The 22,489-nt window shown below is 38.3% G+C and overlaps 1 protein-coding gene across 1 annotated transcript in view; it reads right to left on the bottom strand.

Annotated features, from left to right (window-relative positions):
• Nucleotides 1-22,489, bottom strand: part of GABRA2 (gamma-aminobutyric acid type A receptor subunit alpha2) — a 178,811-nt gene that overhangs the window by 48,278 nt on the left and 108,044 nt on the right.

Raw genomic sequence — 22,489 nt, 5'->3', positions numbered from 1 at the left:
CAACAGCAATGGGGATATGTTATTAGTTAGAGCTCCACACCCTTTCTTTTTTCTTCTGGGTTTTTTGTTATGTTCTGCATAGTTGACTGTGACATAAACAGTAACACTAAATAATAATTTAACAAGGTAATGAATCAATATAGGCAACAAATTCTGGAATTAAAGAATACGCTGATAAAAGCATACGACTGATACTCAACCAGGAAAATTCACAAATCTCTAAATTTGGCCAGCATAATTAAGTATGAACACAGATACTCTAAAAGTTCACTGTGTTCCTGCTAACTGAATCTTAAGAGGGAAACCTTGAAAGCCTATGAAAATAAATTAAAAATTAATTCTAACATAAGGTTATTATAATATTGTTGTATCTATGCCATTTCAAAATAACTTGTTTAAAAAGGCTAAAATTCACAAAAAAATCAACCAAGTGTTTAATTATTATGCACCTGATTTATTCAATTAACTTGCCTATTTTTTTCCCATTAAGTGTTTGATTATATTTTGGCAAAAACTCAACCTATATTATTTGGCCAAATGATTTAATGCCTTCACCACAAGCATTAACAACAACCATACTTTAAGATTTAAAATAAGAAGACAATTCATACAGTAATGTTACTCAAACTAACGTTACTCAGACTAATATCTAGGCACCAAAACCAAAACCAAAAACAAACCAACCCATTCCCGTTGAGATGATTCCAACTCATAGTGACCCTATAGGACAGAGTAGAACTATCCCATAGGGTTTCCAAGGCTGTAAATCTTTACAGAAGCAGGCTGCCATATCTTCCTCCTGCACAGCAGCTGGTGGATTTGAACCACCAGCCTTTCAGTTAGCAGTGGAGTCCTTAACTACTTTGCCACAGGGCTCCTTCTATTTAGGAACACTAGCTGTTAAACTAGTAAAATGTTAAAACCTTCATGGGAACAGACTGAAATTTATTTGCAATCAGTATGAATGTGAAAGTACACACACATATTCACACATGAATATTCAGGAACCCTGGGGAATCAGCTGTGAAGCCTGAAGCTGTGAAAATGAATTAATTCTCCAAATCTGGGTTGGGTGCCCCTTCTATGTTTATCAGAGAGCATCCTGCATATACCCATAACACAACATATCATATTGTATTGCAGCTGTTTAGCTGTCCATCTCCTCAACTAAACTGTAACATCTGTGAGGGTAGAGATGATATCTATCTTGTTTACCACTGTACCTGTAAGGCTTAGCATACTGTCTGGCACATATTTTCAAACTGAATGAACGAATATAGTATATGAAACAAATATATTAGCGTGTGCCTATTTTTATGTGTGTGTATATATATATATATATATATATACACATATATAGGCATACACTAATGAGTAGATATATATATGTGAGTAGATACATAAAAGTGAATAGATATATATGTGTGTGTTTATGATTAAATACACAAAAATAGCCTAATGATGGGTATTATCTCCAGAATTCAATAACTAGGGAGATTAGTGCCTTGAGGGATTTGAGATTAGAGAGATGTATGATTATTCTGACAGTTTCTAAACAAATATTTTATGTGCTTAATGAACCTATTAAAATATTATAATAGTACATATACAATTATATTTAGACAATATATATTATATATACATATATATGTATGTACTTACGTACATATAAAATATCCTAAATTAAATGTTAAGAAAGATATTACTCTACGCACCAATTAAAGACTATTCTGTGGAGTGAGCATGTAAGAAAGCAAACAAGATAAAAGGGTTTTTGTTGTTTTTCTCTCCCTCTCATTTAACAATTGTGGCACAAGACATCCAAGGATAGGATGGCTTTGGTATCAGAGCCCTGGGCTTCCTCTACCTTATTTTTCTGCCACTTCTAAAGTGTTGCCCATGTTCTTGGTGAGGTTCAAGAAGGCTCGCATACTTGGTCTGCATTCTAGCAAACAGAAGGGGGAAAGGGGAAAGAGAGGCACATCCCTCAGCTTTAATGGGGTGTCCCAGTACGCAAGGCCACAAACTGAAAATCTTACCCCTAATTTTTCCTCATATCTCTTTGAGAACTTAGTCATGTGGCCACATCTAGCTATAAGGGCTGCAGAGAGACGTAGTCTTGATTTGGTGTACCCTACTGGAATCAGAACTTCAATTACTTTTTAAGTTATCTGGAGATGAGGAATCATCTCTGACAGAGGGAGACCTATGATTGTACAGTCACAGGCTCTGTCAAATGGTTCTAAACTCAGGAGGGGGAGAAAAGAACGTTTTATACTGACCTGCTAAAATATGCTACTTAATAAACAAAACAAATTCAACACGAATAAAACTATTCTTTATTTTGTTTAGTTCCTCCATTTTCTTTGCTCCCCATACAGTCAGGCTGACACTAGCTGTCATCTCTGCTCATCTCCCATTCACTCTCCAAGCCACTGTAATCAGATCCTTGCTTTTAGCAGGCCACTAAAATCTCTACACCAAAAAGTCAGGGTGATTCCCAACTGCCAAGTCCAATGGACTGTTTTGGTTCTCATTTTTCCTTTCTTTCACATCTGACACTAGTGGCCTCTCCCTTCCTAAATCTCTTCTCTGGACTACCCAGAACCAAGACTTCCTAGACCTATGGCAAAAGCCAAAAAAGAGCTTGGGAATTATAGCCACGCCCACAGTCTTCAAGGAACTCCAGCAAGCATCTCAAACTTATAATCTAAGGAAACAATATGCTTGCTATGCAAATGCAGCTTCAACTCAGTTCCCAAGCTCCATTTCCAAAGAGTTTGTTGTTGTTAGCTGTAGGTGCCCAACTCATGAGGACCCCATGCATAACAGAATAAAATGTTGCCCTGTTCTGTGCCATTCCCATGACTGGTTCGGGATTAGACCCTTATGATCCACAGGGTTTTTGGAAAAGGGTCACTAGGCCTCTCTTCTTAGTCTGTCTCAGTCTGAAAGCTCCACTGAAACCTGTTCAACGTCACAGCAATATGCAAGCCTCCACTGACAGGCAAGTGATGGCTGCACATGAGGTATACTGGCCAGGATCTCATGAGATAAATTGTTGAAGACCCTTGTAATATAGGAGCAGGCTAGGAAATAAGTGTAAAGGAGATTGTCAAGATAGAGCAATAGAGTGAGAAAGGTGGAGGACAGAGATGACACCTTACAGAATCCCATCAACTAAGGGCTGGTGGTGAAGAACAGCCTGCAAGAAAACTAAGAGGGAGTGGTCAAAAGACAGAAAGTAGATGGAACAGTGCTGACTGTAGAATTTCTATTTATATGTGACTAAACTCTTTGGAGAAGGCAAAGGTGGTTCACAGGTAGAATTCTCGCCTTCCATGGTATGGTTTTAGACAATGGCTGCAGCACACAGTCATAAAAAATGTTTCATACAGGAGAGGGTTATATAATTAGATTCGAATTTCAGAAAGGCCACTCTTGCCACAATGTATATAATAGGCTGGAGGCAGGTAAAATTAGAGACAGGGAGATCAGAGAAACCTTTTACAATAATCCAAGAGAGTTGTTATAGTTACTCTTAGATGCCATCAAGTCAGCTCCCACTTAAAGTGACTCTGTATAACAGAATGAAATGTTACTCAGTCCTGTATATTTGAGCCCATTGTTACAGCCACTGTCAATCCATCTCATAGAGGGACTTCCTCTTTTTTGCTTACTCTTTATTTTACCAAGCATGATGTCCTTCTCCAAGGATTGGTCCCTCCTGATAAGATAGCCAAAGTGAGACGAAGTCTTGCCCTCCTCTTTTCTAAGGAGAATTATGTCTGTGGTTCCTCCAAGACAGATTTGTTTGTTCTTTTGGCAGTCCATGGTACATTCAATATTCTTCTCCACAACATAATTCAAAAGCATCAATTCTCCTGTCTTCCTTTTTCATTGTCCAGCTTTCATATGCATATGAGGTGACTGAAAATACCATGGCTTAGGTCACACACATCTTAGTGACCAAAGTGACTTCTTTGCTTCCTAAGATTTTAAAGAGGTCTTTTGCAACAGATTTGCCCAATGCAACACGTTGCTTGATTTCTTGACTGCTGCTTCAATGGGTGTTGATTGTGGATCCAAGTAATATGAGATCCTTGACAACTTCAATCTTTTCTCCATTTATCATGATGTTGCTTATTGTTCCAGTTGTGAGGATTTTTGTTTTCTTTATGTTGAGGTGCAATCCATACTGAAGGCTGTGGTCCTTGATCTTCATCTTACTAGTAAGTGCTTCAAGTCCTCTTCACTTTCAGCAAGCAAGGTTGTTTCATCTGCATAATGCAGGTTGTTAATGAGTCTTCCACCAATCCTGATGCCCGTTCTTCTTCATATAGTCCAGCTTCTCCGATTATTTGCTCAGCATACAGATTGAATAGGTAGGGTGAAAGAATACAACCCTGGCACACACCTTTCCTGACTTTAAACCAATCAGTATCCCCTTGTTCTGTTTGAAAAACTGCTTCTTGATCTATCCTCATGAGCACAATTAAGTGTTCTGGAATTCCCATTCTTCGCAACTTTATCCATAATTTGTTATGATCCACACAGTCGAATGCCTTTACGTAGTCAATAAAACACAGGTAGACATCCTTCTGGTATTCTCTGCTTTCAGCCAGGGTCCATCTGACATCAGCAATGATATCCCTGGTTCCACGTCCTCTTCTGAAACTGGCCTGAACTTCTGGCAGTTCCCTGTAGATATACTGCTACAGCCGTTTTTGAATGATCTTCAGCAAAATTTTGCTTGCGTGTGATATTAATGATATTGTTCTATAATTTTCACATTCAGTTGGATCACCTTTCTTGGGAATAGGCATAAATATGGATCTCTTCCAATCAGTTGGCCAGGAAGCTCTTCCATATTTCTTGGCATAGACGAGTGAGCACCTCCAGCGCTGCATCCGTTTGTTGAAACATCTCAACTGATATTCCATCAATTCCTGGAGCCTTGTTTTTCGCCAATGCCTTCAGAGCAGCTTGGACTTCTTCCTTCAGTACCACCGGATCCTGATCAAATGCTACTTCTTGAAATGACTGAACATCGATTAATTCCTTTTGGTATAATTACTCTGTATATTCCTTCCATCTTCTTTGATGCTTCCTGTGTCATTTAATATTTACCCCATAGAATCCTTCACTACTGCATCTTGAGGCTTAACTTTTTCTTCAGCTCTTTCAGCTTGAGAAACACCAAGTGTGTTCTTCCCTTTTGGTTTTCCATTTCCAGGTCTTTACACATGTCATTATAATACTTTACTTGGTCTTCTCGAGCAGCCCTTTGAAATCTTCTGTTCAGTTCTTTTCTTCATCAATTCTTCCTTTTGCTTTAGCTGCTCGACGTTCGAGAGCAAGTTTCAGAGTCTCCTCTGACATCCATCTTGGTCTTTTCTTCCTTTCCTATCTTTTCAATGACCTCTTCCTTTCTTCATGTATGATGTCCTTGATGTCATTCTACAACTCGTCTGGCCTTCAGTCGCCAGTGCTCGATGCGTCAAATCTATTCTTGAGATGGTCTCTAAATTCAGGTGGGATATACTCAAGGTCATATTTTGACTCTCGTGGATTTGCTCTGATTTTCTTCAGTTTCAGCTTGAACTTAAATATGAGCAATTGATGGTCTGTTCCACAGTCGGCTCCTGGCCTTGTTCTGACTGACGATATTGAGCTTTTCCATCATCTCTTTCCACAAATACAGTCAATTTGATTTCTGTGTGTTCCATCTGGCAAGGTCCATGTGTATAGTCGCCGTTTATGTTGGTGAAAGAAGGTATTTGCAATGAAGAAGTCGTTGGTCTTGCAAAATTCTATCATTTGATCTCCAGCATTGTTTCTATCACCAAGGCCATATTTTCCAGCTACTGATCCTTCTTCTTTGTTTCCAACTTTTGCATTAAAATCACCAGTAATTATCAATGCATCTTGATGGCACGTTTGATCAATTTCAGACTGCAGCAGCTGATAAAAATCTTCTATTTCTTCATCTTAGGCCCTAGTGGTTGGTAAGTATATTTGAATAATAGTCGTATTAACTGGTCTTCCCTGTAGGTGTATGGATATTATCCTATCACTGACAGCATTGTACTCCAGGATAGATCTTGAAACGTTCTTTTTGACGATGAATACAACACCAGTCCTCTTCAAGTTGTCATTCCCAGCATAGTAGACTATATGATTGTCCAATTCAAAATGGCCAATACCAGTCCATTTCAGCTCATTAATGCCTAGGATATTGACGTTTATGTGTTCCGTTTCATTTTTGACAATATCTAATTTTCCTAGATTCATACTTCATACATTCCAGGTTCTGATTATTAATGGATATTTGCAGCTGTTTCTTCTCATTTTGAGTCGTGCCACATCAGCAAATGAAGGTCCCAAAAGCTTTGCTCCATCCACGTCATTAAGGTCAACTCTACTTTGAGGAGGCAGCTCTTCCCCAGTCATCTTTTGAGTGCCTTCCAACCTGGGGGCTCATCTTCCAGGACTGTATCAGACAATGTTCCGCTACTATTCATAAGGTTTTCACTGGCTAATACTTTTCAGAAGTAGACTGCCGGGTCCTTCTTCCTAGTCTGTCTTAGTCTGGAAGCTCAGCTGAAACCTGTCCTCCATGGGTGACCCTGCTGGTATCTGAATACCGGTGGCATAGTTTCCAGCATCACGGCAACACGCAAGCCCCCATAGTATGACGAAGTGACAGACACGTAGGGGAAATCAACATGTATTATCCTATTTCAAGCTCTCATCATTTCTCACCTGGATGACGTCAATTATCTCTTAAATAGTCACCTTGTTTCCACACTCATACCACATATTTTCTATAATAGTCTTCCACAAACTCCAATGTGCCCACTTACCCCTTACTAAAATACTCTTCAAATCGTCTCTATGGCCTTAGCACGGGGTATCGTGTTGTACATGATCTGGCCTCTATCTAGTCAGTCTTGCAAGCAAATGAACCGCATTCCTGATCAAAACTGGTCTTTATTCCACTGTTCTCCCTATGCTCTATGTTGCTTTTAATAAGTTTTCACTCTGCTTAGAACATGGCCTTTTCCATTATGCTAACTAGCAAGGCTTAGCTTCATTCCTCTTTCCTATGTGCTTCTCTGACTTCTTCAGATATAACCGCTTCCCTTCTTTTTGACTCTATCTTATTTTGGGATATTTCTCTTCCCAGGACCTATGATCCTTTACTTATTTATTTACTTGTCTGACTGCTTATAAAATATGTAACACTGGTCGGCCACAGTTACACATTTTATAAGATGGAATATCTAAGTTAAGAGTCTCATAAGCTTTAGAATAAAACAGACTTTTGTTTAGTCACAACATAGGATAAACATAAAAGTGGTGTTAATTGATGCCTTTTGTACCTGTATCTTATATTCTGACATTATTTCAAACCAGATAATAAAAATTAGCACTTACGAGCATTCGCTATATGCCAGGTCCTAGTCTGAGAACTTTTCATGTATTGACTCATTTAGTCTTCACAATAGCCCTGCAAGGTAGGTATTACTATCATTATCCCTGTTTTAAAAATGAGAAAACTTAGGCGAAAGGAAGCTTAATTCCTTACTGAAATCATACTACTCTCACATAGTAAAGGCGGGTTATAAACTCAAGCAGTCTGATTGCAGAGTCCACACACATCATCATTAAATTAAACACAATTTTCTTTCAAAATCAATTGAATGTTCATATAATGTACATTTTAATATCATTTAATCTAACTCTTGCATTTTGTTGCTGTAGCCCCTAAGATCTTCATAAAATTTTAAAGTGATGTTTGTCCATTAAGTGCTTAAATTGCTTGAAAAGTGACTATGCATAGAGAACATGGGCAGTAAAACTGGGCAAGGATTTGGGTTCTGCCTCCGACAGAGCAGACATAACCGTGCTGAGCTCCAGCCTCCCCCTTCCTCTTCTGCACCATGGAAAGGGTATTATTTCATGTTGGATGGAGAATAAAGCCTTTCTCTCTAGCCTCAGTGACTTTATCTCTAAAATGGGAATTATACTATGTATCACATAAAGTTCTAAGCATTAAATAATATATGCAAACTTCCTATGCAGAACCTGGCAAATAGAAAGCACTACAGTTTCCCTGTTATTTTTGAGTCCCTTAAACCCCTAACCAAGTGTGGATGAAGAAGCTAAGAATCCAAACCAAGGAAGCAAGAGTCCCATCTAGTGGTGGTTTAGGAAAAATCAAAGAACACCTAGGGATTGCATTGCTGAAATGGTTGCCTAGAAAGCTTTGGGCTATTTAGTTCTTTATTTCCCACCTTGAAAAAGAATTTAATGTACCTCACAAAATGAGAAAGGAAAACCTTGGACTAAATTTCCCTCCATTCTCCACTGTTCCAAGGAAGTCTAAAATCTTTTTAAGGTAGATTTCTGGTCTCTTGGACACCACAGTCTTCATGACTGAACTAATATGTTTCTATATTTCTAAAAAGATATGATTCAGCTGCTTAATTAGGCATCATTTGATAGTCTGATGTTATCAAATGGATTCAGCTGTGTCACTATGACTTTAGCCCAATCTGTAGCAAGAACCACCCATCAGTCATAATCTACTACATTTGAGAGAAGTGATTTCCAAGAAATCTAACATGGCTCACATCTAATCTCAAAAGAAATCAGGAGTGAGCTGGAGGTTCTGAAATAAGGTACTGAATATATCTTGCACTGTCAGAAGAATGAACAAATCAGTGTTAGAAGATATGCAACAAGAACGCTCCTTAGAAATGAGGATGGTGAGACTTTGGCTTGCTTACTTAGGACATGTCATTAGGAAAGACCAATAGCTAGAAAGGACATTATGGTTAGTAAGTAGAGAGTAAGTGAAAATGAAGAAAACCCTCATTGAGATGGAATGGCACATCAGCTGCAACAATGGACTCAAACATAGCAAAGACCATGAAGATGGTGCACGGCCAGGCAACATTTGGTTCTATCACACATAAGGTTACCATGGTCAGAGCTGACACAATGGCAACTAACAAAAACAATAACAAGAAGATCTCAAAACGGCTGAACAGCCTGCTCAGGGATATCACTCAGGGACCCTTGATGCTGGTGTACACCTCTGTGAAAACCAAAAAAAAAGCCCAATCTGAAAAGTGTCAGTCACAGTAAAAGTCTGATTTTACGAGTTTAAAATAAAATAATGCATTCAGTATTATGACAATAAGATAATAAAAGAACAGGAGACCACAGAAACCACTATACTGTGCAAACTCCCCATTGTTAACAAATCCTTTTGCTATTTCATTCTTGTAATTGCATTGCCATAAAATGTAGGGTGTCTGTTCAGATGTTAATAGTTCTGGTGATTTCTTTTAGCTCCCTGAGGTGACTTAACTGGGAAGATATTATGTTATTTGTGATGAATAATGCATTATTAGAGAATTTTTATCACAAAAAACTCACTCAACTAGAAATCATTTCCTTGAAAGACTAGTACATACTTGAAAATAAATAATAGTTTTTATTCTTTTTTTTTTCTGAGAGTGAAAAAAACTAAGGATAAATATGCACTCAAATTTTTCTGTAGTAAAGCTAAATATTTAATGACCTGAACCTGTATAAATAGTAAAATAATCAGAGTGGAAAAGTCATTATTTTCCACTTTGTTATTTCAAAGCTCAAGTAAAGAAAACAAAAATGATATATATACAAAAGCAAAAAAAAAAAAAAAACCAACAGCAGCAAAAAGCTCCCTTGTTGAAATACCTGAAATTTCCCTTGTTTATTCTGTAAAGATATTAAGCCTTCTCGGATGATTTCCACGACAAAGTATATGCTAGAGAAATGGGTTTACAGAATGCAGTCAAAAGCAATAATCAGATTCTTCACCTTAGTGTAAACCCATAACCAAAACCCACTGTTGTCCAGTCAGTTACAACTCATAATGACCCTACAGGACAGACTAGAACTGCCCCATAGAGTTTCCAAGGAATGGCTAGTGGATTCAAACTGCTGACCTTTGGTTAACAGCCATAGCTCTTACCCACCATGCAACCAGGGTTGCTGGTAAACAGAAGTTTCTAATGACTAAGGTGATCCTATTATAATGGACCACTAACTGAAAGCCTGGTGGCATAGCGGTTAGGCACTATGGCTGCTAACCAAGAGGTTGGCAGTTCAAATCCACCAGGCTCCTTGGAAACTCTATGGGGCAGTTCTACTCTGTCCTGTAGGGTCACTATAAGTCGGAATCAGTTTTAACTGAAAGCTTGGTGGTTCAAACCCACCCAGAGGCAATCCACTTTCGTAAGGTCACAACCTTGAAAACTCTATGGAGCAGTTCTACTCTGCATACACATGGAATCTCCCTAAGTCAGAATCGACTCAATGGCACTAACAACAACACCTGGGGTAACTAGGTTAATTTTGCTTTAAAACGTAGAATGTGATAAAACCAAACACCAAACTCATTCCAACATATAGCAACCCTATAGGGCCCTGGTGGCGTAATGGTTAAGAGTTCTGACCAAAAAAAGGTCAGCAGTTTGAATCTACCAGCCACTTCCTGGAAACCCTATGCGACAGTTCCACTCCGTCCCATAGGGTTGCTATGAGTTGGAATTAACTCAGTGGCAATGGGTTTGGTTTGGTTTTGTTTATTATGAGACAGAGTAGAACTGCCCAGTAGGGTTTCCAAGGAGCAGCAGATAGATTTGAACAGTCAACCTTTTCATTAGCAGCCATAACTCTTAACCACTGCACCACCAGGGATATGATAAAACACAACACACACACACACACACACGCACCCGCTGGTGTCGATTACAACTCATATGGACTTATCACAACACTACAGGACAGAGTAGAACTGCCCCATAAGGTTTTCCAGGAGCAGCTGGTGGATTCGAACTGCTAACCTTTTGGTTAGCAGCCACAGCTCTTAACCATTGTGCTACCAGGGCTCTAGGGATATGATAAAAAAAAATAGCTAGGTAGAATTGAACTTTCAAAAACCATTTAATGTTATCAGTTGCTGTGCTACAATCTGAGAGTATCAACTTCTAGTTTCGGGCAAGGAAACCCAAATGTTTCAAGAAGCTGATGAAAGTCAACAGTTAATTTGTTGTTGTTGTGTGCCTTCAAGTCGATTCCACTCATAGCAATCTTACATGACAAAGTAGAACTGCCCATAGAGTTTACTAAGTTATAATGTTTATGGGAGCAGATCACTAGGTCTTTTCTCCCGTGGAGCCACTGGCGGGTTAGAACCAAAGACCTTTTGGTTAGCAGCTGAGTGCTTAACCACTGCACCACCAGGGCTTCTTTAATACTTTACTAGGAGAATTCAAATCAGAAGCCTCACCTCAAGTTCTGATCTACGTTTAGTAAGTCTGGCTCTCAAACAAAAATTACTCATATATAAAGCAATCACCTAGGATTATTTTTTACTTTAGGCTTTAAAATTCTTATAAAAAGGAAAAAAAATAGTTTGATGGCAGAATGGTACAGGAGAAAGAATAAGAGATTAGAGTCAGAAAGCTCTAATGTCAAATACCTTCTTTGGTACTGACTTGTAAAATGATGATGGGTCTCAAAGTTCTTGTCTCTGATAATGATACTTTCCTAACTGGGGATTTGTTTTTTTTTTTTTTTTTTGGTAGTTATTTTTGTTGTTGTTTCTCCCAGAATTAAATAATGAGTAAATCTGAAGTGCCTAACACAGCATAAAGGAGCCGTGGTGGCACAGTGGTTAAAGCACTTGGCTGCTAACCAAAAGGTCCATGAATCAAATCCACCAGCTACTCCACGGGGGAAATATGTGGCAGTCTGCTTCCTTAAAGATTTACACCATGGAAACCCTGTGGGGCAGTTCTACTCTGCCCTATAGGGTCGCTATGAGTCGAAATCAACTTGATGACAGTGGGTTTTAACACTGGCATATGATACCTAGAAGGTGCTCAATAAGTGCTACTTTTTAAAATTTATTCCCATCATAACTTTTAAATTATCACAATTGTATTAAAGTGATATTTACATATCCTAGTCAAAATTAAAAAGCAACATCACTAACAGAATAAAAAAAAAAAACAACCATTGCCATTGAGTCGACTCTGACTCATACCAACCCTATATGAGTCGGAACAGAATAAAAAAAAAAATGAGCCGGAACAGAATAGCATATACTTTTTAATTATTTATTTAAAAATTACTAAGTTTTACTATAAAAACTAAGAAATTTTACCCTCCTGCTATAAAGTAGGAGCCCTGGTGGCATAGTGGTTAAGAGGTCGGCTGCTAACCAAGAGGTCAGCAGTTCAATCCACCAGCCACTCCCTGGAAACCGTATGGGGCAGTTCTACTCTGTCCTAGAGGGTCGCTATGAGTTGGAATTGACTCAACGGCCACGGGGTTTTTGGTTTACTATAAGGAAAATCAAGAATTCAATTACATCAATCACGCTTAACCAGTCCAACTATATTCATTCCTGAAACAACTTCTAAACCTGCCTCTAAACTGGAACTAACAAGGCTTTCTACTTTTCTCGCCATGGCTTATTGATGTACTTTGCTTCACTTGCTTTCCTAATTGGCAGTGGGCTGACTGGGATGAGTCTCTGCCAGTAGGAAGGAGGGCGGCTGGTGGGCTGGCAGCTTGCTGATTAGCATGAGCTGCCCTGCGCCAAAGTCAATTCTGGGATGCCAGGTGTGCCGCCTGTTAGCACTCCACAGCCCGTGCCTTGTGGAGGACAGAGATTTGGAATGAGTTCTGCAGACCGCTTCTGCCTGCTCAGGCTTTCTGCTCTTTGGTTTCATACCTTGCTTTTCCCTCTAGAGTTCTACTCCCACTACCACCCTTCACACTACTCTCCAATTAAAATTATCTCTGTCTCCCCTACAGAAGTCCGTGAGTAGTGCAAACTGTTAATTAGCTTTGCTGCTAACCAACAGATTGGCGATTTGAGACCACCAGGTGCTCCTTGAAAACTTTATGGGGCAGTTCTATTCTGTCCTATAGGGTCACTATGAGTCAGAATCCATTCCACAGTGACGGAGAACAGAGAGGCACTTCAGAAGAAAGACCTGGCAATCTACTGAAAAAGCAGCCTTCGAAGCCCTATGGAGCACAGTTCTACACTGACACATGTAGGGTCGCCTTGAGTCAGAACTGGCTCAATGATAACTGGTTATATCTCGTCACAGGTTATCCTGTCTTTTTAGTCTGGACAGGCTGAAGGTTACTTTCTGATTCTCTCTCTTTATCTCCGCTTGTTTGTCTAATTCTATGGAATACCCTTTGCTATCTCTGTATGCACTGATCCACAGGCTGCAAATTCAAATATCCACAAGAACTAGGCAGGAAAAATAAATTGCTAAACTGGGCAACGTGAGTGAAAGGGGCTGTGGCAAATTAGAGATTTCATGCCTAAAGGGACAACTGCTATGAGTTCCAGCCAAGGGTTGCCACATAGGAGTCCCTGTTTACCAAATTTTCTGATTTTTCAATCATTTCTTTTTTAAACAATGGAAACAGACATACACACACACATATATATAAATTCTTCATGTGCTAAGCAACTGTAAGGTCTTCAGGAGCTAGTCGGATAAAGTACATGTAGGAAGCAGGCTGGTATATGAATATGGAAGACAGATGACATTTTGTTGAACTGGAGATTATGAGGCCATCCTAAAGGCATTTGAATCCAATAAAGAAACACACACACACACCCCCACACACCCCCACACACATGCGTGCATGTACAAACACACACACACAAATTGGGTCCCTAGTACCTACTATAGTACATTTGATTTCAGTAAGCACTTAGGCTTGCTGTTTGTCAAACTAATAAAACAATAAAAATATACATGTACTTTAAAATAAGATTTAAGAATTCCTTTGCACATATTACCTCATGGATCTTTTTACTGTATCTATGAGGTGGATGAGATCCCTGGGTGGCCCAAGTGGTTTGCAACTGGCTACTCAAGTTGGTGGTTTGAAACCACCCAGCAGTACTATGGAAGAAAAGCCTGGAAATCTGCTTCCATAAAGAATACAGCCAAGAAAACCCTATGCAGTAGTTCTACTTTTTTTTTTAACACATGGGGTTGCCATGAGCTGGAATCAACTCAATGGAAATGGGTATGAGATAGATGGAATTCCCTAGGTGGTACAATGGTTAACTAGTTCAGCTACTAACAGAAAGGCTGGAGGTTCAAGTCTACTCAGAGGCACCTTGGAAGAAAGATCTGACTATCTACTTCTGAAAAAAAAAAGTCACTGAGCACAATTCTACTCAGATACAAATGGTGTCACCATGAGTCAAAACCAACTAGACAGCAAGTGGCTGGTTATGGAGTACACAGAGTAAGTTTTACATCCCTCGAATGTGTGAAATGATGTCCCTGAGGAGGACATGGTTAGGCAGAGTACGTGGATATGGGAGTTTGGGTAGATGAGGTGGTGGAATTCTTGAGAGGGTCTTTTCTAATGGCTTCATTTTTTTCTCAGTGAAGTAGAAACCAATGCCATCATCACCAAGCTAAATGTGGTATAAACAAGATACAAACAACAGAGGATGGGTGAGGAGTTACCTCTTTCTAATAAAAAAAAAATAACAGCCTCCAATTCCCCTTTCCTTTAGAGAACTACCCTTCCTCTACTTCCAGGGCGGATCTGATAATAAACATTGGCTCAGAGAGCAAGCCTGCAGCCCAAGCTTTGCTAACTGGTTTGAATTTGGCCAGAGTGGTCATATCAAGGATAAAAGCATGTGACCCATACCTGACCAATAAGAGTCAGTTATGGGACATTGAGATGGGATACAAATCTAGGCTGGGGTTTCTGGTGGATATCTATGCAAGCTCATGATTAATTAGGATGAAGTTAACAAAGAGGCATAAGCCAGCTTGACTTGGGTTTCATTTCACCATTGAGAGGCTTGAGTAAAACCGAACACACACTGGTTTAAAGGAATTTCAAATATTCTGAAATTCCCTTCAAATAAAACCAAACATTGATTATGTATCATAGAAAAAAAGCTAGATCCCAGATCCCTCTTCCCTAGAGGCTTAAAGAGTTCATGGCTCCTGAAATAGGCCATCTTTGGGAAGTGATTATTATTATTTAAAGTAAAGCAAGATACTACCATCCTTTACATATTTCCTGACATTACAGCGAAAATTATGTATTAGGAAATAAATAAAGAGTAATAATAATACCAAATACTATGTGCCTGGAATTGGTCTAAGTGGTGTGTTAATATGCGTGTACGTGTGTGTGGTACAATTCCCTATTCTATGGTAGTTATTATTATCCCAGTTCTACAAAGAGGTGAAACTAAGGTGCAGAGAGGTTAAGACACTTGCCAGAAGTCACCCAGTTTGATATTGACAGAGCCAGTGTTTGTAGCAAGACAGTGTGGCTCCAGAATATGTGCTCTAAACCACTTTATGGTCTTCATAGAACAGCTGTTTTTCTTCTTGTGGCAGAAACTGCTTTCAATGCACTGTTTCCCACTGCCCTCAAGTCGATTTCGACTCAGAGCAACCCTCTAGGACAGAATAGAACTGCCTCATAGGGTTGCCAAGACATAAATCTTTACAAAAGCAGACTGTCACATCTTTGTTCTGTGGAGTGGCCTGGTGGGTTGAAACCACCAGCCTTTCAGTTAGCAGCGGAGAGCCTAACCATTGCACCACCAGGGCTCTGCCCACTATTTAGTATATACCCTTAATATTAGAACATTGAATTTATTCAGGATGGCAATTTCTCAGACTCCCTGGATACGGGATAAAGTTATGGCTAACGATATATAAACAAAGGATGTTGGAAGTAATGCTTGGAAAAACTCATGTGGCAAACAGAGAGCTAGGGGGAAAAAAAAAGTTTGCCTTTCTTTACATACTCCTTCCTGTCCTCTGGAATATGAAAATGATGGCTGGAGCACCAATAAATTTTTGGCCTATGAAACAAAACTATATGCTGAGGATTTCAAATCAGAAAGAGACAGAGCCTAGTCCCTGATGCTCATGGCATTGTGATAGGACCCCTGCAATACTATCTCTTTTAAATGAAAGGAAAATAAACTCTTATGTATTTCAGCCACTGTGTTTTGGGTTTTCTGGTATCAACTGTCCAAATGAACTATGAAACTGTCGAACTAAGAAGAAAAATGAGTGATCCAGATATATCCCCTTTGGAGTTTTAATTAGTCCAAAGTTTATATAAGACAAGCAGCCACTGTCTTTAAATATGCCATGAACTTTGTATGCAACATAAAACATTTGAACTCCCTGTATTCTTTTACCGAACAACTACACCCTAATGAATGTCTATTATTTGATTTTATTTTTAATGGGATAACAGCTCTTTGTTGTATACTGAATATAATATGAAGAAAAAAATATAAGAATATATTTCACATAAATGTCCAAAATTCAAAACATGATTTGGTGTCAAATACAGACATAATAGTTGACAAATTCTTCATGAATATATCTTATTGATATGATATCATGAAGAATAGTAAGTAACTGAGAAGATCAGAAGCCATAATTACACAAAATAAGCTATATGTATCACAAAATGGGGTTTGTATATTGTGAGTGTATTGTCTACTCTCAGAAGGCTAAGGTATTACAAATTCGCACAAATCCTAAGGTATTAGGCTAAAAGTTTCCCAAGTGATTTTTTTTACAATATTGGCAACAAAGCACAGCCACCTCATTACGAAAGGAGTTGCTGTGTTTATTTTTGTTCAATGATGCAACCCAAGCTTCTGAAGAAACGCTGACAAATAGTCGTTCAATCAATATTTGTTGGTGTTGAATACACTGAGTGTAAACACTCAGAGGAAGTCAAAGGGAGTTTTTATCATTGCAAGATACATGAGTAGTCTGTTTGAATTAATATATTTGAAAGGCATCAAGCTGGCTCTACATTACCACAAAACAAATGTAATAATAAAAAAAAATAAGTGAATAAATAAAACCCAATATCATTGAGCAAAATCTGTAATATCAAGGGGTACACGACCTAATTTCAATTCCTCTGCCTACTGTCTTGTTTGTCCTGTTTTCTTATTCCAATCACAGCATGGAGCCCTGAAAGACCTCAAAGGCTGACAAGTTTGACATCTATCTCCCAGGGCATATTGATTTCATAACTGGAGTGGTTTTTTACTTGGGTGGGTTATCTACTACCAAAAGCCTCAGAGAGAAGGGTAGGGCAGATGATTTAATGATCTCTCACCAGGTAGAGAGGTTGTAAACCTGACTGTGAATTTAGAAGGAGAATTTTAGAGAGTGTAGAAGCGTTGCTTAGGTAACTGCTGTGGAACAGTCAGGGATGATAATGTTCACCCACAGGAGGGAGCAGGAAACACTGAAGGACGGAATGAGAGTGTTAAAAAAGGAGGCTGGGTAGCTTTCAAATTCCATTCCAGGCACGTCTTCACAGTGTCTTTGATTATCTTCTACTTGCATGTTTATCTTCTACTTTGTTTATCCTCTATTTCATTCTATTTGCATGCATGCACACAGACACACACACATTCATACTTGAACATACATGCTCATATTCACGCACAATTATATTTAGTACAGTCTTTACACTGAATAATTTCTAGAGATGATATTAAGAACACTCTCACCACCAAACCTTCTCAATTTACATAAAAATATGACTTTGGGGATCCTTAAACCTGTATTATAAATAATTTGTACAAAAAATTTACACTTTCAAATATAGTCTGGATTTTAAATTTTATATGTTGTATTTATTACCAATCTTCGAAAACATTTATATAGTTAAGCCTGGCAGCTTTGACACTAACACATTCTGTTGAAGCAAAGTTAAATATTTATTCACTTATGTATCCCTCCTCTGTACTTAGGACAGGTAGAAGCTTCTGTTGGCTTCTGTTAACATAGATATCTATGAGATTTATGCGGTAAAATTTCCATCTTTATTCACCTCAATATAATATTTCATTTTCCTCACCTTTATTAAGTAAATCCTTCATCATTTGATTTTCTCTAATTTTTCATACATTTACATGTAAATTTAGGTCTTTCTGGACTATCAGTTATGCTCCATTCATTTTTTTCTATTTTCAGTTACATAATTATCTCCTAAAAAGTTTTTTCTTAATTTGAGTTCCAAAAATCATGCAACCTTATTTTTCAAGTCATCTGAATAATTTTTTTTCTATTGGCCACATCAAAAGTTTTTTTTTTGTCTTTCGATTCAATAATTTAGCAATTTTGCAATTAGGTGTTTGGCAAGATTCCTCTGAGTCTAAATCCTGGAAAACTTCTGATGTGCTAACTCAATGCTGGAAACCCTCGTGCTATAGTGCTGAAGTGCTATGGCTGCTAACCAAGAGGTCAGCAGTTTGAATTCCCAGGTATTCCTTGCAAACTCTATGGGGCTGTTCTACTCTGTCCTATAACGTTACTATGAGTCAGAATCGACTTGACAGTAGTGGGTTTGGTTTTTTTGACTCAGTGCTCTTTTTTAAACTGAGACTTTTCTTCTTTCTTTTTTCGTCTGTGTATTTTCTTCTTTGGTATTTTATGATTCCCATATGTCTTAGGCTGGGTTCTCTAGAGAAGCAAAACCAGTGAAGTGTATGTATAAAAAAAAAAAAAAAATTTTTTTTTTTTTTTACAGAGCTTTATATCAAGGAAATGGGTCACACAGTTGTAGAGGCTGGAATGTCCCAAGTCTGTGGGTCAGGATAGACGCTTTTCTTGATCTTTTCCTGATTCACATAGCTGTAGGGGCTGGTGAACCCAAAGTCAGCAGGTCGGAGAGCAGGGCTCTTGCTCACAGGCTGCAAAGATTGATGAATCCCAAGACTGGCAGGCAAGACTGCAGGTAAACTACTAGCTCAAGTCCCAAGAATCGGAAGTCAAATGAACAGGAGCCAGCTGCAGGATCCAAACGAGCAAAAAGCCCACAAGCCTTGCCAGAATGCCCACTTACATTCGATGAAGGCCACATGCCCAAGGAAACTCCCTGTCAACTGACTGGCTACTCACAGCAGATCCCATCATGGATCACATATCAAATCTCAACATGGAAATGACCACAACATTATATGACTGCCAAAACACTGAAAATCATGGCCAAGTTGACAAGTCTTAACCATCACACCACACTTAACTACTTTTGTAAATATGGTTCTGCACGTGCATGAGTATATACGTGCTTTGTTTTGACAGTTTTACTCACATAAGTTAAAAAAAACATTTTTTGAATCTTAGAACTGAATATATTCTTACTTGCCAATATTGTTTCCTTAGTGAATTTTTATAGGGAGGAATTACCCATTGCTACAGATCACATTACTATCCCTACACCCTGTTACTGGTCCTTTAGTCATCATCCTTGTTTTGGTAATACTTCAATGTACCAAGTTCCGTGAGAATAACTGTGCATAGAAACTCTGTCTGAAGAGTGAGGTACACATGTGAAGAGAACACCTGTAATAACATGTGATAAGTGCCACAATACAGACACTCACAAAGTGCTCTAGAAAAGGAAAGGGGGGCCTTTTTCAGAACCGTTTAGTGAATTAACTGCTGAAGATATTAATGTACTAATTATGGTATGTATTTTACATTGAACATTACCTAGCCACCAAGTGGAAATTTTCTCTGAAATCCTAAATAAGGCCTAAGTTCTAGTAATAGATAAAGTATCAGTATTTTATTTCTTAAATGTATAGCTTTTAAAGGATCATACCCTAAGTATTCTGCTACATAATTCAATTATGGGTTATGAGAGTATCAACTGCTCATTCACTGAATACTAAGAATTGAGTAAGACGTGTTTGGAAAATAACCAAATTTCACCATATCATGTAGACTACTTTGATTGTTCTGTAATGAAACAGAATAAATAGATGATAAGTATGTAATATTAGTACAAAGAAAGCATAGATGCCATTGTGAAGACAAGCAAATGTTAACAATCCTCAAACTGGACTTGGTAGGCATACCCTGATTTAAATTTTGTCTCTAAAATAAAACTATTTTATTTTTTATATATGCGTGCATACCTTTTAAAGCCAAAATTGCTCTTTATTCTCCTCTCCATTCTTCCTTTCTCTCTTACCTCCCTTATTCCTAATGTTTTGGTATTCCTTTAGTTCTTTCTAAAACTCTCTCATGAAATCTAGTCTGCACAAAAGTTCTGCTATCAATCTTAACATAACTTGGTTGTAGTTTTAACCCACTAAATTATTTCTCAAGGCTATTTACAGTTTAATTAATGTTTATAATTACTGATATACCTCTAAGAAATTTTTTCCTTTATTGGATTAATAAAGGGCCTTTTTCCGAGATAAAGAATGTTTTTGTGTGTGTTCATGGTACTAACAAAAGCCATCTTGAACTCCTTTCATCCTAATTTGGAGAAATAGGGTTCCTCGTTCCTGTTGGTCAACCTGACCCCATTCCAAGTATTTTATTTAAGTGACTTTCCACCAGAAACCTCTCCCTCTTCAACATCTTCAGTCTTCCTTCTCTTTCTCAATCGCTTCCCCTTAAAAGGGAAAAGAGAAGGCAGTACTACACAGCCGGAGGAACATAAACTTTGGACTCAGATTTTGCTTCAAGAGCTTGGAACAAAATTCCTAAAATTTTAGACTTTCAGACTTGTCATCTTTAAAAAAGAGAATATTGCATTCTACCTTGTGGGATATAATAAGAAATAAAAAAAAGTATGCAATGTACCTAACACATGGCTTAGCATAGAGGAGTTTCCCCTGTTAAAGTTCAAGTTTCCACATTAATAATTTTCTACAATGACTTCCCTCTCTTTCCAGCTACCTCAATCTCTCTCTTTTTCAAAGTATGGTCCATACCCAATTCCTCCCCTTTATCACTTCTTATTACTATTTCATACTGATTTTACTCCACTATAACTATTCCCACTTAAGTCACTGGTATCAGCCAAATTCACTCAACACCTTTCAAACTTATCTGTGTATGGTTGATACCACAGATCCGAAAGAGAAGTATGTCTGTGTGTATTTGTTTTTTGTTTGCTTGTTTTTAAATATCCCCTTTTCCTTTCAGGGCATTGTTCTTTGTTGGTTTTCTTCCTTATTGTCTGATAGTTTTTTGGGGCCGATTATTATCTTGTAAATCCTGCAATGCTAATTTTTTTTTTTAAGAATTCTGTCCTTTGTTCTCTTGTTCACCCACCTAATTTACCTGGAAGACAAGCATTAAATCTATAAGTTCTATGTTCTAGTAGCTGATGATTCCGATATCTATCAGCAGCCCCTACCATTCGTATGATTGATTTACTGGGCATCAAATTGATATCATGAGGAACTTCAAAATCTACATAACTCAAGTTACAGTCATTTTTGCTACTTTTCTTCTCTTGTCCCTTTGTTTTTCATCAATATCACCATTATCCAATAAAGATGCTGTACAGTCTTACTGCTACAGGGTACTTTTGAACAGTGGTTCCCAAAACATACGCTCAAGTCCTAACCCCTAGGCCTACATTCCTAAATGTGACCTTATTTGGAAATAGGGTTTTTGCACATGTAATTCAGTTATGCACCTCAAGCTAAGATCATTCTGGTTTTAGGGTAGGCCCTAAATCCAATGACCAGTGTCCTTTTGAGAGAAAGAAGAGGAAGATCTGACAAAGAGACAGACACACACAGAGGGGAAGGCCACATCAAGACAGAGCACAGAGCGGAGAGATGTATCTACAACTAAAGATACACCAAGAACTGCCACCAGCCACCAGATGCTAGGATCTCCCTCAAAGCCTCCAGAGGGAACCAACTCTGCCAACACCTTGATTTTGAACTTCTGGCCTCAAGAACCATGACAGGATAAATTTCTGTTGTTTTCAGCAGCTAAGTTTGTGACGATGTGTTACAGCAGCACTAGGAATCCGACACAGCAAGAAACCCAAATACTATCCTAAGTTATTACTTTTTTTTTAGATGCTACATACATTCACCAAGTCCACTGATTCTATATCCCAAGCATCCTTTGACCCTATCCCTTTATCCTCTCTTGCCACTGCCTCACTTGGTGATGACCTCAATATGTCTCACCTGGGCTATTTCAGTAGCCTCCTAACTTGCCTCCCTGTCTCTGGTACTTTTATCTTTCAATTCATCCTCCACAAAGCTACGAGACCTTTCTAAAATAAAATTATGATCAGATTAATAAAAAGAAGACTAACTAACACTAATAAGCACTTATTAGATGCCAGACACTGTTCTAAGGAATACACAAACACATACTCATATAGTCTATTGTATAAACCCGGCCAAGAAGGCTCTTCTCGTCTTCTCATATTGATCTCAAACCGTATTTCCATCTGTGTCTCCAGTAACAATGAAACAATTCACCATTACTGAACTTGCCATGTCCTTTTATCCCTCAATGACACTGCAAAATCTATTCTTTCTGGCTGTGATTCTTGCCCTATTTCATCTCTCTGGGAAACTCCTATT

The sequence above is a fragment of the Loxodonta africana genome, chromosome 5 (genome assembly GCF_030014295.1).
Source record: "Loxodonta africana isolate mLoxAfr1 chromosome 5, mLoxAfr1.hap2, whole genome shotgun sequence".
NCBI lineage: Eukaryota > Metazoa > Chordata > Mammalia > Proboscidea > Elephantidae > Loxodonta > Loxodonta africana.
This window is presented reverse-complemented; position numbering and strand designations above follow the sequence as displayed.